The sequence below is a fragment of the Alligator sinensis genome, unplaced genomic scaffold (assembly GCF_000455745.1).
Source record: "Alligator sinensis unplaced genomic scaffold, ASM45574v1 scaffold210_2, whole genome shotgun sequence".
NCBI lineage: Eukaryota > Metazoa > Chordata > Crocodylia > Alligatoridae > Alligator > Alligator sinensis.
Genome location: NW_005841946.1, coordinates 3,297,287 through 3,308,222, shown reverse-complemented (window position 1 = coordinate 3,308,222; position 10,936 = coordinate 3,297,287). Strand labels below are relative to the sequence as shown.

The 10,936-nt window shown below is 42.3% G+C and overlaps 1 protein-coding gene across 1 annotated transcript in view; it reads right to left on the bottom strand.

Moving 5' to 3' along the window:
• The window catches only part of DIS3L (DIS3 like exosome 3'-5' exoribonuclease), a 39,710-nt gene extending 28,786 nt beyond the window's left edge, over nucleotides 1-10,924 (bottom strand). Inside the window, exon 1 of the mRNA XM_014518250.2 lies at nucleotides 10,905-10,924. The gene's annotated coding sequence lies outside the window, so the exon portion shown is untranslated. The remainder of the gene's footprint in view (nucleotides 1-10,904) is intronic.
• Between the last annotated feature and the right edge of the window lie 12 nt (nucleotides 10,925-10,936).

Genomic DNA, 10,936 nt, shown 5'->3' with positions numbered 1-10,936 from the left:
GAGCTGCGGCTCCAGCGCCAGGACTCGCCGCCTCGGGACAGCGGCGCTGGTATTTTTCTACGAAGAAACAAACAACAAAACAACCACAAAGAAGTGGAAGCGAGGGGCGAGTTGTGCCCGGCTCAAAATGGCGGCGCCGCGTCCTGTCAGCGAGGGGAAGCCGCCACTGCCCTGCAGGCCTGCGGTTGTGCATCCCCGGGTCCTTCTTTCCAACATCATCTGGACCCACTAAAAGCGTGAATGGCACCTCCTAAAGAGGGAGGGTGCGTATAGACGAATTCCTGTGGAAAATAATGTCCGGCCTCAAGTACGGAGCCCTACAGGAGGGACGGATGCAGACGGGATGATGGGGCAAAGACTTCTCTGCCTGCCCCGCACTTCCCGTCCCAAAGAGTCCTGCCCAGCCCGAAGCACGGCGTGGAGGATGGTCCGGTTGTCCTCTGTGGATACGAGACCCGCCGCCTCGATGTCCTCAGTTTGTCTCTTGAAGAGAAAAATGAAATGCAGGCAGTCCTCGACTGACAATGTTTTGCACTTAAATGGACACCCGGTTTCAACTTTCTGGCGTCGGTTTCGACTTTACGATGTTTCATCTGATGCAACAAGTTGGCTGCGTCGCTCGTCTCCCTGGAGAACATCTGTCCACGCTTCCTGGGACGCTTTCTTTAAGAAAGCAGACGAAGAAAGCCAGAAAAACCTGCAGCGGGGACGCCTGAGAAGACTCCAGCCAGGAGTCCTTCAAAAAGTCCAACCGAGAGCCCTTCAAAACGTCACCTCAAAGAAGTCCTTCCAAATCAATGTGATCGCTATTTACAATATAAATACATTCATGTAGCTATATTACTCATCTATAGTTGATCAAGTACAAAATTCTGGGGTATTTTTGGTGAAAACAGGGTATCGGGCCTTGGTTCAGGAACCAACCCCCCATTTATAACATTGGTTCTGAGTTGCAACATTTCGACGTTAAGACACGGTTTTCAGGTACCAATTGTGTTGCAAGTCCGAGGACTGCCTGTACAGCGTACAGAAAACAAGCCAGGGAGACGTGTGGGGTGGCCCAAAAAGGAGGCCACCCCACATGGTGAAGAGAAAACTAGAGGACATACAGGCGTCGGGTTTCATGTCAATAGCAGAAAACAGAAATGTCCTCTACGACGGCCATGAATGCCATGTGCCCCCGGAGGCTGGGGGGGCAAGGTGAGCTCGACGGCAATGTTGACGACACTTTTTCATATAGACATTCAGGCTGGAAGGGACCCCGGAGGGTCATCACGTCCAGCCCCCATAGATTTCATAGACATTCGATAGATTTCATAGACATTTTTGCAGGGGGTGCACTGCCAATCTCAGGGGATGCACATGCACCCCTTACTCATCGCCAATGATGATGGCCACCCTATGGTTTGGCCGTGCCAGGCTGCCAACTGACAGCCCCCAGGCTAAGTATAACAGCTTGAATAAGGACCTGGCTTTTGGGCTGAGATAATGATTGGAAATCCTTTTTTGGGCCACCCCACTCCCTGTTTCTGTGGCTCCGGGGGACTCTCCTGGACATCTGCGGCCAGGGTCTTGCCCAGCCCAAAGCACAGTTTGTGCATGCGCCGCTGCCGACTAACAGTGCCCCATAGCCATGAGGCTGAAGTTGGTTGCTCATGAAATTCTCTCTCTTTAGGATGTGTAATTCATGAACAATAAGCTTGTATTGGGTACAGATTCGCTTTAAAAAAGGAACTGGGAATAAGGAATGGGGAATAAGCAACCAACTTCAGCCTCATCCTTTGGGGTGCCTTGAGATCCTTTCAAGCGTGCCATGGGGCACCACACTGTTAGGTGTGCAAACATGACTCACAAGATAAACGCAGAGATTTCATGTAGGACTCCATAGTGTTAAAAGCATTCTGCCCTGCTGCAGTCTTTCCGAGCTCTTTGCAACAGAAGAATCACTCTAGTATTTTTCTGTAGAGAAAAAAAAATGAAAATGAAGGGTTGGCATTTTCCAAGGGGTGCCTTGAGTCAAAAAAAGGGTCTTAAGGAAATATGAAGGATACCAATGGGTGAGTTGTCCCCTACTCCAAATGGCAGTCATCTCCTGCTTCTGTCAGGGAGGAAAGCAGAGGAGATGGCCACTGTTTTCCTAGAAGCTATGCCCAGGGTGGCGGCTGGTTCTTGCTTTCCCATGAGAGTGAGGCCATGCCTGCAAGGAAAATGATGGCCACTCTGTTTACAGGGTGCTCTTGGGACACAAGGACTGTGAAGCGCATGGAGCCCCAGTGAAAGGGGTCAACGGAAGAAGATGGGGAGCAGAGCTGGGACCAGGGTGATGTGGGGAAAAGAAGAAGACAGCGAGGGTCAGAGCAGATTTTGGAACAGGATGGAAACTGCAGGGAGAGTGGAAGGGACTGGACTCCTTGGGGTATGATGAAAAAGTAGAGTAGATGGGGAAGATACTTTTTCCTACTGTGTGTTTTAAGTCTAAGGATTGAGTCATTTACACATGCTTTGGAGGCAAGTGGCCTTCCCCTGGAACTTAAATCACAAAGCAAACCCCCACCATCAATTACAGAGAAATAGCATGATGTTGGGAACAAGGGGGAGGGGGGGTTGTCTCATGGAGTGCACCGGGTTGGCAATATGGTGCAGAGAACATAAATATCAATAGAGCCGCTTTTCCTAAACTGCAGGTTGCCAACCCCCAAAGGAGCTGTGCGGGGGAAGAGGTGTCAGATAGCGTAATTGATAGAGATTTAAAGGAGGAAAATTTTCCATATTTTTACAATAAAGAGAAGCCCAGCTCCCTAATTACATGATCCCTCTCTTCCTTTCTAGAAAATGAGCGCATATTATTGTCACCCTATGGGGGTATGTGGATCGAGTGCTTCTTATCAGATGGACAGTCATACTGAAAGAAGAGCAGGGTGATACAAATGCCATGAGCTGGAATTCTTTATTTCCCAAAGTACAACTCTGCTACAAATGTTAACAACAAACCCAGCTATGCTTGCTTTCTGTACAGTGTATTTTATTAGCAGTGGAAAGTGCTAATCTCATAATCAACACTGGAGAGAAATGCAAATTAATGATGAATTGCAATTCAGAGTAGAATTTTAAAAAATGTGCATTTATTGTCCTTCAGTGTCCAAGTTTCCCTCCTGATCGAATGCAGCTCAGCTCATTCATTTTTTCATCTTCCTCTATAACTAGGAGTCTACTTGCAGTGAGACAAAGCAATTTTTGTGGCTTGATCATAGCATGAAGAGCTGATTTCACAGACATCTTCCAGTGGCTCCACCCCTCACCAGTGACTGGCAGAGAGGTAGATACTGTATAATTTAATAGCAGATTCTGTGGAAAGTAAATTATATCATAGAATGTATCATATTTTTATAAATCTAAATATTACATTTAAATACACATTTAAATATATTATAAATATAAATTTTACATACAATATAAATTGTAACTTATATCATCATGATTTATTATATGTAGCATTCTACAAAAAGTTTAGAATACTAATTAATGTTACCTTACTAGAAACAGCTTCACTTCACTGACTGGCACCTTCACTTCATCTATCTCACTAGCAAATAGTAACTCAATCATGATCTATGGCTGCAGTGATTGTTGCATTGTCATTGTATTGTGGTAAGCATTGGGACATTCTAAAACAGCGTATTAGATTAATAATATGCTGGGGGTGGTGTTAAATTTAATTTGTGGGAAATCACGGCCAATGCAATATTTCCTGGCGATTGTGGACTATGTCATTTTTTGCAGTTTCCACAAAAACTGCCAATCCACATATTAAGTAGATCCCTATCTATAACCTTGTTATAGTGAAAATGCTCAGAGAAAGTTACAAATATTTGGACAGTTAGTTAGGAAAAAGTATGGGAATCCCAGTGATAAACCATTTGTAGACACATATAAGTTAGGTCAAAGTCAGGCACAGGGACAGAAACCATTAAGTTGGTGTTAATATACTGATGATTCTCTGGTTATTATTATTCAGCACTAATTGTTGATCCCTGAATTATTAAGAGTAATATAGTAGTTTATCTGGTTAATGAGCTATAAATTAAGCTTAACAAAATCCCTAACCTAAGAACTCTTACATATGCCTCTGCAGCAACATGCATAATGAATTCTTCAGGTCAGATCAATGTAAATGGTCACAAGGATGAAAGAAAAATCTCCAGAATCCTGTCCCTCTGCTATCTGATTTTCAGGCGAGGGATTTAACAGTAATACCTAGCTCTTAGAGCTCTTTTCATCAGCAGATTTCAAAGTACTTTAGACAGGAGGTCAGCATTATTACACATAACACATTTTGTAGATGGGGAAACCACGGCCCTGAGAGGTTAAGTGAATTACCCAAAATGAACCAGGACTAATGGTAGGGCCAGAAATAGAATCCAGGTGTTTTGGGTTCCGGTCCAGTTCTCTATCTGCAAGAGGACAGTTCTAATACCATCACTCTTTGGGGCCTCTTACACTACATGTAAAGAACTGTTAATCCTTTTTCATGACCTCATACACATCACAGTCTCACCTGTGCTTACAGTAGTCCAGTGCAGGACATCCTGTGGCTGTCCTTATAGGGAGAGAAGCTAGGGATGCTGTGAGATACAAGGAAGGCATCTCAGTGCTTCCCTGTGGTTTATAGGAGAAAAATATTACAAAATTAAGTAATTTCATAAACATAGATTGGGCTACCTTCCTGGATACACCCACCAGGGAGGTATTTGCCCCAGCCCTAGAATCCTTAGTTCTTCCCTGAAGCAATGTTTTCACAGTAACTGTACAAAACTACAGTCCAGCTTCAGCAACTGAAATCTTACATCCTGCTCCTTGGAATTTCTCCAGAACTTCTCATCCTTTCAGCATGAGAATGTTTCTTATTGCTTCTACTACACACTGAAAAGAGAGTTTAATAATCAGGCCTTTTTCTATTCTATTCTAGCTATGATTCTAAATCAAACCCTGTTTCTCTGTTGCTTAGTGTTGCATCTTCTGCTTTTGCCCCAGGAGATGCCTCACAGATTAACACGTCACTATACATTTTTTGGGTTTGTGGGCCACGATTCCCGGGTAGTGCTTGGGAAATGGCCGCAGTTGCGTGTCGAATGGGGCACTGGGTAGTGACACCAACCCAGACACACTCGGGGATACCAGGTGTAAGAGAGAGGGAGAAAGAGCGCGATACTGAGACAAATGGTATGTGAGGAAAATTTATAAGTTTACTTACATGCCAACCAGATGATTAACGAGTTGAAGTAACTTGATGAATACAGGAACTAATTACAAGGACTATTTACAGTAGCAGGCGGACACAGACGACGTGTTGCGGGTAGAAAAACGAACAAATGATGGGTAGCGGCGAGTGACAAGTAAGGTGTAGTCGTGAAGGTTGACTGCAGCCGAAAGTAATAACAATACAAGTATGATGCCTAGTTGGGCAACACACAGGGCGTTCCGGATTGCGTGCGGTCTAACTATAAGCTATAGCAGCCTATGTTAGAAATCTAGCTAGAAGCCTAGGGGTCTGTCCAGGCGGCAAGATAGGTGATCAGGCTGTCTTTTTGATCTGATCCCAAGGACCGGAGTCTGGGAGCATCTGGGGACCCACGCCGAGGCACGCAGTCCCCTTTATAGACTCCCTAGCCAATCAGGTTCCACCCCCCGATGGAACACTCTGGAGGCCTCAGCATGCTGGTCCGGCCAGTCACACTCTAGGGGTGACTCCTGACTGGTTAGGCTATAAGCGATCACGCACTGTCCACATGATGGTGCATATTAAGGTCACATTCCTCTGCCACTGCGTCACCGAATGTCACTCACAGGTAGCCATGTCACTTAACGCCTCAAACAACAATCTGGTGGAGTCACATCACCTCCGGACAGGGTTTTACTGTTTTTCCCCCATCTTTTGTATAATGTGTTTCTCCAATGATTAATACTGCTTGCCATTCCAAGTGGTCTCAGAGACTGAAAATGTCACTTGTAAGACAGTGACCTGTGGGACCTAAACGCTTCCGGCATTCCAGGAAGAGGAGGTTGTAGTAGAGATATCTATAGTGTGGATATGTGTTATAGTACTTAGCTGTAGTGGGAAGGGATGATATGTAAGAAGAGGGCAGGAGAGCTGATGCTGATAAGAAGATAGGAAGCTCAGTTTAAAGTATGGTAGATATGCATCAGCTATGACAGGATGGCAAATGAAACAGCATAGATCCGATGGCTAGTCACTGTCTACATAACCTGTTTACTGCAGTTGCCTAATTAGCTCCACAGTAAACCTCTCAGTGTCTACATGTACAGTGCTATTAGGACAGAGTAAACTAATTAACTCCACCATAAGTTAGTGTGTATAAACACAAGTACTATCTTATGGCAGAGTTTTTTACTTGGCAGCAATGCTCATGTAGATGCTTACAGGGCTGGCTGGGGCACAAGGTTGCTTCAGTGCAGGGGCCGCACTGAAGCACCCTCATGCCCCACCCAGCCCCTCCACAGCACACTGAGCCAGGTCAGAGCAGCCCTTAGGGCCCCCTGCCAGCTGGGACTGCTCCAACTTGGCTCATTGTGCTGCAGTTCCAGGTGCACATTCTAATGTGGTGCCCAGGAGCAATAAACTCCAGCATGATATGCAGTGGAGTTTATTGCTGCACATTAATTGCATTTGTTGATGTACCCAGTGTCATTCATTGACTGTAATAGTGGCTGACATCATTGCTGCCTCAGTGCATCCCTTGGTTCACAGGGGTAATTTTGAACTAAGTTAACACACTGCAATGTTTTGGGGCAGTTGCACTCTTATTTCTGATGTCTCAGCCGCAAAGAAAATGGAATCTCCAGTTGCTGTGTGTATCTCTCTCTCCTCTAAGAGTGGAAATATTCAATTATGAGCCAAATTCAGCCCTGGAATTGAGTCACTGAAACCAAGAGGACCTGCACACCTTTGGCTTACTGTGATCAGACAGAGAAAGAGCTTCAGACTTTGAAATGGTTTTATAAACGGCAAGAATTTTTCACAGGAAGAATTGCTGGTGCAAAGAGACCCAGAAAACTGTAGATGTATGATAGCGAGGAGTATCCTTGACTGTTCCACACTGCTAAAGAATTTTAAAAAACTTTGGAACATCTCTCTCTAACTGTTGAGATAAAAAATAAAAGCAGCAAATAGCACAGTTGCAGCCTTCATTCAGAATAGTGAGGCAAACGGAATCCTCCTTGAACTTTTCTTTCTTTAACTTTCCTGACAAACAGGAGGAGATGGGACAGATCAAAAGAAACAGGAAATAGTGCAATATTTCTGTCTCTCCACAGTGACCCTCTTATCTTCAGGCATTGCCCTGCTGGACAGCACCAACAGGGGTTGAAAAAACTGTTGTTTCAGATGCATCACAGGAGCCAGTGTTTAAAGTTCAATCACATGTTTGCTTATTCTGGGAAATGCCATCCTTGCAGGAAGTCTCTCTGCAAGTAGCCAAAAGGAGTGCAGTGTGTCAGTGTAGTGCATATTGATGGTAGTCACTCAGCATCCTGCCAAACAAACACTTCAGGTCATTGAGGAATTGAAGCAGCTGGCCCAGGATTTGTATGGCACAAAGCCCCACTCCATCAGCAAATCACTCTAAACAACAAACAACCTAATGAAATACTTCCACCCACACAGCTACTTGGTACATGGCTTATGATTGTAGAGATCAAAGAAGTACCAATGTGTTCTGAAGGTCATTAGCAGGGCAATCGATAGGTGGAAGGTGAGGCAGCTACAGACCCAGAGTGACACTGCCTCTTTCAGAAAAATTCCTTGTTGCTTTGCGCATCCTGGAATACCTATGTAGCCCCTACTCCTTCTGACTTTCATTCTGGGGACAGAACTTTTTCATAGTGAAACTGATGTGATATGATATGATACAAGAGCCAGAATATAAAATAATAATCGGATAGGGGCAACTAACTCAGGAAATGATAGAAAGTAAGCATGTATTAAAACTAGGGGAGCCTGACAAATGCTAAATCTAAGGAAAATGCAATTTTTTCCTGTGTTTTCCAATTAAATCAGAGAATACAGCTGAAAGGGATACTCTGTCACTGGAAAAAGAAGAGAGAAAGATTTCTGGTGAGAGAATGTTGATGTTTAAATTGAAAGAGATTCAGTGAAGTAAGGACCAATAGGTAAAATACCACATGACCTCTCTCAACTGCACTGGTACCAATTTGAAATAGACCATGAAGATAAGCTTCAAAGAGATTTTCTAGATATTCAGAAAAGATAACCAAAAGTTTGCAGAAAACTTCAATGGATGATATGCAGATTTGTGTACACAGAATGCTTTGATACAGTAGCATGGGCTGGCTAATAAAGGTCACCCTTGAATCCAGGCTGATTTTAGATTAGACTGGTATGTCAGAGTCAAACATTCTATTCAGAGAATAGAAAACTAGAAAGGACACCGATTATTTAATCTGGCCTTCTGGTTAATACAGTCCAAGAGCCTGCCCCAGCTTAATGTCTGTTTGAACAAGAGAATAGCTTTAAAAAAACAACAACATTTGACTTAAAAGTTGCTGTTGATGAAGTACTCACTACAGCCCTTACTATATTGTTCTAATGGTTAATATGCCTCACTTAAAAACCTGCTCCTGATTTCTAGTCTGAATTTTTCTAGTTTCAGCTTCCACCTATTGTTATCTCTCTGCTAGGTTGAAAAGCCTTCTAGTATCGAATTCCTAGTCCTCATTCAAGTACTTACAGAACAAGTCAACTCCTAACCTTCTGTTTGATCTACTAAATTGATTGAGCTTCCCTACTCTTACATTCAAAGGCATATTTTTTAAATCAAGTAATCATTCTTTTGCCTCTTTTCTGAACCTTCTCCAGGCTGTCAACATCATTCTTGAATTGTGGACACTAGAACTGGACACACTATTCCCCTAGTAGTTACAATTTTATTAAATAGACAGGCAGTACAACCTCCCAACTCATACTTGATATTTTCCTGTTCATTCATACAAGGATCAGTTTAGCCCTTTGAGGCAAAATATTCCACTGGGAAGCAGTGATCAGCTAAATATGACCCCCAAGTCTTTTGCAGTCATTGTTTCCCAGGATAAACCATTGTGTAAGTGTAAATATGGCCCGCATTCCTTGTTTCTAAATGTATGCCTTTACATTTGGTAACTGCTTGTGTCTAGCTTGCTAAGCAATCCACTCTATGCTAGCATTGTCTTCTTCATTCTTTACCGCTACCCCAAGTTGTGTCTCATCTGCAAGCCCTGTTCATTAATGTTTTTATGTTTTTCCAAAGATCATTAATAAAATGTTAAATAGTGATCTCTGCACTACCCAACTAGAAACACGGGTGCTTGAAGATTACCAGTTTGCAATTATATTTTGAGACTTATCAGCAGGTCAAGTATTCATCTATTTAATGTGCACCAGGTTGACTTTGTATCATTCTGTTTTCATAATCAAAATGCTGTGTGGCACCATGTCAAATCCTTTGCAGAAGTCTATTACACTGATGCTATGCTTTTATCAACCAAATGCATAATCTCATGAGAAAGACATATCAGGTTAATTTAGAAAGATCCATTTTCCATAAACCTATGACAGTTGGTATTAATTATATTACCCTCCTTTAATTCTTTATTATTTGAGCCCTACATCAGCTGTTCTGCTGTTTTGCCCACAATTGATAACAGGCTGACAGGCCTATAATTACACAGGTCATCCCATTTACTCTTTTGCACAGCCATGGAAAGAAGAGACCTCAGACTTTTTTCTTTTTTTGACACAAGGAAAATGATACTGCAGTTGTGCTGCTTTGCTTCCCACTTTCTCAGCAGGATTCCCCCTCTGCCAAGAGGTTACTTATTATCCTTCAGGGTGAAATTTCCAGTATTGCCACTGGGAGACACTATTTCATTGAATTTGGTCTGAACTTGTCCTTTCCTTGCTACCACCAATAATAGAGTAGAATTGAGCCTTTCAGCTGATGTGAACAAACTGCTTCCAGTTGCTTATATACAACATCAGAGCAATTTCTCCTTCAAAATAAACTAGAAACTAAATGTGGTTCTGTAATACAATAGAAAAAAAAGCCTTGCAGATCTCTTCAAGCATGGCAGGAGAGAATGAAAATACATGATTAGATGTTTAAAATTACTGAAGGCATAAAAGTAATTTATTACAATCCCTCATTTTTACTGTCATGTACTTGATTTTCATCTCTTTTTGCATCCTTTTGCCTTATTTTATGTATCTTTAGTTAGTTTATTCCAATGTTTCATTAATGTATTTACTGATTTTTTTTTTTTTGACGTGTTGAATAAGTCAAATATTATTTTAAGAAAGAATGCAAGCCTTTGTTTTGCCCCCAATTTATAAACTTCAGGTGATTTACAGGTGTGTGTTAGCAACAGGTGATATTCATTTGGGGGATTTTAAGTATTATTTTTTATAATATCTAATAAAACAAGTGTAGATCTTATGGAAACTATTTATTTATTCCCAACCCTATCATCCATAATTGTGCAATTTTTTCTTGACATCAAGATGTGTTTGGTCTGTTTGGAACCTTTATATTCCACTGATACTCAAGGGAGCCTCCAAAACGTATGCCTCCTCTGTAAGGTTCACAGAATAATAGAAGTTAGAGATGGAAAAGACCTGTTAGGTCATCAAGTCCACCCTCCGCCAAATTGGGATTTCTCCCTGTACTATATCTCGTCTAAGTTTGGGTCATTACTGTATAACTTTTCCCTCTAAGGGTTATTTATTTATAAACTGTAGTAAATAGAAGATAGAATGGCAAGGATGCCTTTTTTTGCCCATGCTTTCAAAATCTCAAGCAATAATTTCTAGGTGAAACTGATGAATTTCTTCTTACCTCTATCGTGAGAAATTAAATGAGGTGGCAAT